Source organism: Lactuca serriola, chromosome 1, assembly GCF_051521515.1.
Source record: "Lactuca serriola cultivar US96UC23 chromosome 1, Lser_US96UC23_V15, whole genome shotgun sequence".
Classification (NCBI taxonomy): Eukaryota; Viridiplantae; Streptophyta; class Magnoliopsida; order Asterales; family Asteraceae; genus Lactuca; species Lactuca serriola.
In genome coordinates, this window is record NC_136408.1 from 146367951 (window position 1) to 146375534 (window position 7584).

At 38.0% G+C, this 7584-nt stretch overlaps 1 pseudogene across 1 annotated transcript; it reads left to right on the forward strand.

Moving 5' to 3' along the window:
• The first annotated feature begins 1974 nt into the window (after positions 1-1974).
• On the forward strand, positions 1975-6275 carry LOC145099612 (putative disease resistance RPP13-like protein 1; annotated as a pseudogene). Its single transcript, XR_013704633.1, has 2 exons — positions 1975-5668; positions 5811-6275. The product of XR_013704633.1 is annotated as a putative disease resistance RPP13-like protein 1 (transcript).
• Positions 6276-7584: the final 1309 nt, after the last annotated feature.

Sequence of the window (7584 nt, forward strand, 5' to 3'; positions counted from 1 at the left end):
TTGTAAAATGGACCCAGCCACCCACCTGGTGGCGTACAACGGCGTTACCGACGACAACCACCATGGCCGCCTGCCATGGTGGTTCTTCACGACTCCTACATGATTGAAAATCCTCACATATACGCATCAAAATCGCGAGCCACAAACGTTGCCATCATTCCTCGGTGACAACATAAAACACAACCCGTTCGGCAACCACAAGACGGCAAGCAGTGGCTGAAAGACACTAACGTTACGGAGAGGTGGCGTTCGACAGCCCTGGCGACAACGGCGACATGGCTGAAGACGAAACAGAAGAATGAGAAGAGTGTTGGTCTTCAGCCAACCTGTTGTCGTCGACAGCCACTGCGGTGGTATGGGCCTGGTGGTTTGCTACCTCGACTTCGCCGGTGACCTTTGTTGACCGGAGCAGCAAGGTGAGAAAGGGAGGTGGCGCCTGGACGATGGAGAAGGAAGTTGGCGGCTCGTGGTAGAGATTAGGTGTAGGGTTTGCCTTAGTAGTGTCTCATAACACGGGAATGACGGGTCCTTAAGTTCCCGTCCCAATTTAAAACTTCACCCATATTGGCACATTTGGCCCTTCATTCTCAATCCATTACAATGCAACTCCATATTTTACCGTTTAGCCCTTGATTTCCTAAAATCCATTCACTACAAGTCCTAATAATTACCAAGCAGCCCCTCCTCTACGAATTATTTTCAACTGCAGTCCATATATTACCATTCAGCCCCTTAGCCTCCAAAATCTCTTCAAATTAAGTCCCAACAATTACCATGCAGTCCCCGCCTTCATAAATATTTACAAACCACTCCGGAACTTACACTTTTAACCCCCAATTTCTAAAATTGTAACAATTAACTCCTCGAGACCAACACATTGCTATATTATTATTGATTTTAGGGTTACTATTCATTCATTAATTTGTCTATTTATTTATATTAATAAACGCGGTGTTACAAGAAGTCGTTTTTGAATTTAATGTATTCCGGAACAATGAGTTTGAAATAAAGTCCAAAAGAGTGATTTCAAACACAGGGTCCGACATGCTATATATGGGGGACCACATTACCGTGTCAGATCAGTTTACCCATTTAGGAATCCAGGCCCAGGGCATTTTGGATCGAATGATTATTTTTTAAAATAAAATTCTAAGTGGTTATTATTATTATTTTTTAATCTGGTTAGATTTCTTAATTTCCTTTCTTTTAAACATTTGTTCGGTCCTTATTTATCAATGGTCTTTGAAGTGTATTAAAGCTTCGAACAAAAGAAATTGAGTTTCATATAATTACTGGATTTCGGTTCCTTTTGATATTAAAAGTTTTGTTTTTATATGGATTTTAAGATTTTATTGGTTTGATTTAGACTCGCCAATGTGGCAAAGCCCACTGGCGTTATTGTGACTTGGCCATGAGAAAACGCTGGTTGCAAGCCTGGAACACAGCCCCGCCCCGATGTTTTTAGTCGTTACGTTATGGTGCGTTGTTGTGGTAACGAAAGGAAACGACCGATTTCTCTCTTCTTCCTTTCTGTTTTTCTCCTCATGACGGCGTTATTAGCCTGGAAAACCACCCCCTTTTGCTGTTTTGAAGGCGGTTTCCGGTGCCCACGTCACAAAAAACATCCATTAGTGTTGTCCACACCTTATAGCCTTGTACATTTTGGTTGAAGTTGATTAGCGGCTTTTGCGGAAAGATATTATTTTTTTAAGGATTTAATTATGAGATCACGAAGAACACAAACGCAAAATGCTTATTTTTTATATATTTTGTACTTTGCAGTTGTGTCCTGTTTAAGTTGACGGTTCAGGGCAAGGATCAAAATTGCAAATAAGTTCCATTTTGGAACTAAACAGAAAAGCATCTAAACATATGGACCAAATCTGTAATTTAGTCATAGTATAAAATATACAAGTCAGGTTTGCACTACTGTATTCAGTCAACCATTTGCTTCCGCAAGTTTTCATCCTTTGAAATCAAAACCTTCAACACGGAAACGATATTTCCTTTTTCCTAATTCCAATGGCCGAAATCGCTGTTACTGCCGTCATCACCGTGCTGTGTGAGAAGTTGATCTCTGGTGACTTGATGAAGCTGGCTCGATCAGAAGAGATAGATTCTCAGCTGAACAAATGGAAGAAAACCTTACCCCTGATCCAAGCCGTGCTTGCTGATGCAACCCAGAAGCACATAAAAGACAGAGCTGTTCAATTGTGGGTGAGCGATCTCCAGGATTTGGCTTACGACATAGAAGATGTACTCGATGATTTAGCCACCAAAACTCTGCGACGCAAATTGAATCAAGAAGCTCATGCCAACACCAGCACCAGCAGTAAGGTATTGAAGTTATTCCCGAATTGTTGTACAAATTTCACTTCTCGCAACCTTTTGTATGGTCGGAAGATGAGTTCAAAGCTAGATGAGATCACCGCCAAATTGCATGATCTTGTTGACCAGAAGAATGATTTGGGTTTGAATGTGAATATTGAAAGGTCAAATATAAGAGAGAAACCATTGGAGCAGACGTCACTGGTTGATGAGTCCAAAATCATGGGTCGGAAAGGGGATAAAAAGGCGTTGATGGGGAAATTGTTGGGAAATGAAGGATGTGACCAGAATGTGAGCATAGTGTCGATAGTTGGAATGGGTGGGATAGGCAAAACAACTCTTGCGAAACTCATATACAACGAGAAGAAAGTGAAGGATCACTTTGAACTCATGGCATGGGTTTGTGTTTCTGAAGAATACGATGTATTGAATATCAGCAAGTCCATTTTTGAAGCTGTAGCTAAGGAGAACACAAGTTTTTCAAATCTTAATTTGCTTCATGTGGCCCTCAAAGAAAAACTTTCAAAGAAGAGGTTCTTACTTATTCTAGACGATGTATGGAATGAAGACCACAGTAACTGGGAACTCCTCCAAAGCCCTCTTCTTGTAGGGGCACCTGGAAGTAAGATTATTGTCACAACAAGGAGTACCAAGGTTGCATTGGTGATGGACTCGGAAGTATCTTATGGTCTGGACGTTTTGTCAAATGAAGATGGTTTATCATTATTTGCTCAACACGCTTTAGGTGAAAAAAACTTTGACAAACATCCAACACTTAAGTTGCTTGGTGAAGGTATGGTGCAGAAATGTGGTAGATTGCCTTTGGCTTTGAAAGCACTTGGGAGGGTCTTGAAAGGAAATAAAAATGGTGATGAATGGGAGAAGTTGTTAAACAGTGAGATTTGGGATATAGATGATGGAAGTGAGATTCTTCCGGCTCTAAGACTAAGCTACTATCATCTCCCTCCACATTTGAAGCAACTGTTTGCATACTGCTCCTTAATTCCCAAGGACTATGTGTTTGACAAGAATGCGTTGGTCCTAATGTGGATGGGAGAGGGATTTCTGTCCCAATCAAAGTCGATGGAGAGTTTAGGTAATCGGTATTTTGAAGAGCTACAGTCAAGATCCTTTTTTCAACATTCAACGAATGGCCAGTTAGGATATACGATGCATGACCTGATAAACGACTTGGCCACAAGTGTTGCAGGAGATTTAGATTGGATGAGGAGATGGATATATCTGACACGAATGAAATCTTTGAAAGGTTTCGTCACTTTTCACTTACAGGCCCACCATTAGGATCATACACATACAGAAAGTTTCGGGAGTTACAAAGAGCTACACGCTTGCGAACTTTCTTAACATTCTCACGTCATTGGTTAGACCGTGTTCATCTTGAATTACTTAATAAACTACAGTTCCTAAGGGTGCTAAGACTAACTGGACCCATCATAGGAGTACCAGAATCCATTGGTAGTCTCAAGCATCTTCGGTATCTTAGTTTTTCGAATACTCTAATCACATGTTTGCCGGAAGAAGTGAGTGACCTTTGTAATCTACAGACCTTGTTGCTTCATGATTGTCAACAATTATATAGCTTGCCAAAGAGTTTTGCGAAGTTAATAAACCTGCGGCATCTTGACGTAAGTGATACTCCATTTTTGAAGAAGATGCCCTCAGGAATTGCTGGGTTGACGTGTCTACAGACTCTAACAAAAGTCATTATTGATGATGATTACATGTTCAAAATATCTGATCTTAAAGGCCTATCGGATCTTCAAGGTCGACTTTCCATAATGGGGCTTGGAAAAGTGATAAACCCAATGCAAGCAAAAGATGCCAACTTACATCAAAAGAAGGGTCTTGATGTTTTGGAGATGGACTGGGGTAACGAGTTTAATGATTCTCGGAATGAGATGATTGAATATGAAGTACTTCAAGAACTAAGGCCTCATCCTAAGTTAAAAATCCTCAAGATTTTGTTCTACAAGGGAACGAGATTTCCTACTTGGGTCGGCAATCCCTCGTTTGATGTGTTAACAGAACTTACATTATGTGGTTCAAGAAGTACACACATACCAACACTTGGGCATCTACAGTCTCTTAAGAAATTGGTTGTTGAAAGAATGAATGAGGTGAAGACTGTTGGTTTTGAGTTTCTTGCACCTACAAATTCTTTTCTTGGCATTGCATTTCCATCACTTGAAGTTCTGACATTTAAAGATATGAAAGGTTGGCAGAGATGGTCGATTGATAGTGGTAATAACGGTGGAACTCGTAGATCATTTCCTCGTCTTCATGAGATCTGTATAAGCAATTGTCCAGAACTAGCTCAAGTGTCAATCGGATTGATACCTTCACTCCGAGTTTTATATATAGAAGAATGTTCTCAAGATGTGTTAAAAGGCATGGTTGGTGTGTCATTGTCGCTTGTTATATTGAAAATGCTGGATGTTAAAGGACTTACTCATCTGCATGTAGAAGATTTAATTACTTTTGGGGCCGTTGAAGAACTAATTTTTGAAAGATGTGATGACCTGAGATACTTGTGGGAACGAGAATCAGATGCATGCAACAGTCTTGTGAGTTTACAGAAGTTGGAAGTACGGATTTGTAACAAGTTAGTTTTATCAGACAAAAAAGAGGTTGATTTTGGGATTAGCATAGGATCTCTGAAAGAAGTGACGTTTAGTGGTTGTGAGACACTGGAGAGTTACAGTTGTCCAAATAGTGTTGAGAGGTTACATATAACTGGTTGTCGTTCACTAACATCATTGACCTTCTCAGCAGTGTTGGAGCACTCATCCCCTTGCCTGACATTTCTTGAGATCAGTGGTTGCCAGAATCTAAAGTCATTTCCTCATGAGCATTTTCAAAGTCTCACATCTTTGGAAGAAATGCGGATATATAAATGTCCAAGTATGGACTACTCCTTTCCTTGTGGGGTGTGGCCTCCTAATTTAAGCAGCCTAACGATAGGATGCTTAAATAAGCCCATGTCAGAGTGGGGTTCGCAGAGTTTTCCTATCTCACTAGTTGACGTAGGGTTATTTGGCAAAAATTCAGGAGTGGTTTCATTTGGAGTGGCAGACGATGTGAGGAATACTACTACTACTACTACTACCACTACTCCATCATCATCATCATCTTTTCTTCTTCCACCATCTCTGGTTTCTCTAACGCTTGATGGTTTTACTGATGTGGAATCATTTTCAGAGGTTCTACAGCACCTCCCCTGCCTTAAAAAACTTGATACTTGGTGTTGCACGAAGATTACAGATCTTAAGACAACTTTTAGCCCATCAAATTTGACAATAGTAGTGTGGTAGTAGAAAAGGTATGTAATCTCCTTGACGTTACTAAAAGTCTGATTATTGACTTTTAATAATATTGATTATAATTAATTTAATATTTATTAATAAATGTAAAAGAGTTTTATACAAGGGTTTTATTCTCAGGAAGTTGCTTAATTTCTACAGGTGAAAGTTGGAGCAAGGCTTTCTACACCATAGCAGTGAGGCGAATCAGCTAAAGTTACACAAGGCTAATTGCGTATAGATATAACCAGGGATATTAATATATACCAGATACAAAACCTTTATTTTTGATGAACCGTGGATAGCTTCATTTGAAATGCATTGTACAAAAAATGGTTATCTTTATTTATTTATAATAGTAAATTAAGAGAAAATGATCCCTGTGGTATACGGGACTTACCGGGTTTAGTTCAAAAATTAAATCTTTTGCAACTTTGGTACTTATTGCAAAGTTTGAGATCAACTTTCATACGGTTTCATCACCATAATCTCTTTCAATGAAACATTTTCCAATTTTCTATGTTTTCATCACATTCATCTCTTTCAATAAGAACCAAATTGCAAAAGGTTTCAACTTTGGACTAAACTGGTAAAAAATGCATACCTCATGGACCATTTTGTAATGTATCCTCTAGTTTATTGGGCTAATGCCATAAAAACAAAGTTTTTAGGTTTTTGTCGTCGGTTTTTCTCAAATTGAATTTTATGTCTAATTTTTCCCTCATATCTTCCAAAAAATGTTCGGTTTTATCATTTTTTTTACAGGTTTTCTAGATTACAATCGAAATTAACTTCCCAAAAAAACCCCTCAAGTCACAGTTTTTTTAGGTTTTTACCCTTAAATTTATAATTTTTTTTTTACATTTTTACCCTAAGTATTTTTTTATACATTATACGTATTCATGTGAATACAGAAAAAACGTATTTATATACGAAAAAGTGTTTAATTAAATATTGTATTTATGTTTTTCTTAAATGTTATTTCTTTATATGTATATATATGAGTTTTTTGTGTGGTTATACCATTTAAAACGTAACGCGTCTTTTCTTGGAAAATTCCAAATATGAAATTACATATCTACCCATCATTAAACACAAGTGAACTGTACAGCACAAGCACAAGGTCAGTCGGTTTTGGTTTTTATATCACAGCAAAATACAAAAAAGTACAACGTAGTTTCACCATTTTGTTGATTTATCCAATGCACTATTACTTCTAATCAATTTAACCACTAACGTTTATGTTATATATAGTTTGAAATATTTAGTTCCCAATTCTTTATCTTTAAGTGTTGTGTGGATGAAGTGTTGTCTTAAAAGATATTCACCAAAATTACAGCACACTTTCGGAAATAGGAAAAATAAATGATGGCAATTTTCTTTAAAGTTTTCGGCAAGTCATTCACTATTAATTTGTACTTTTTACATTATGTCAATAAGAAACATCCATATAGTTCACTAGATTAAGTGTTGTCCAACTCTAATAATTAAAAAAGAAACAACACCTTAGCCACTAAACTATTAATATAGTAATAGTAATCATAAAAAATAATAGTCCGGCTGCTCATTCGATAAAATGGTGACAGTACACCATTCACCACCCCAGCTTGAAAAAAGATAAATTATGTATAGATATGTTGAGCATCAGCGATACCGGTTGATCTAAAATCAATTAGTGTTAGAAATGAGGCAACCTTACCCATATAGCGCATGCAGACATCCAGGACCAGACATTGCGGCACTAGGCCATCATGAGGGGACTTGGTTCATGCCATTTTTGACCCCAACCTTCATGAGATACATCAAGATGGAGCAAAAGAAACGGCTGATCAATGGCTGATACTTTAGTTTATTCCCTATGGAAGAAAACATAGTAGATGATCATCAAGTGAAATACCTAAAGTATCCTGGGTAACACAAACTTGCAAAAAATTGT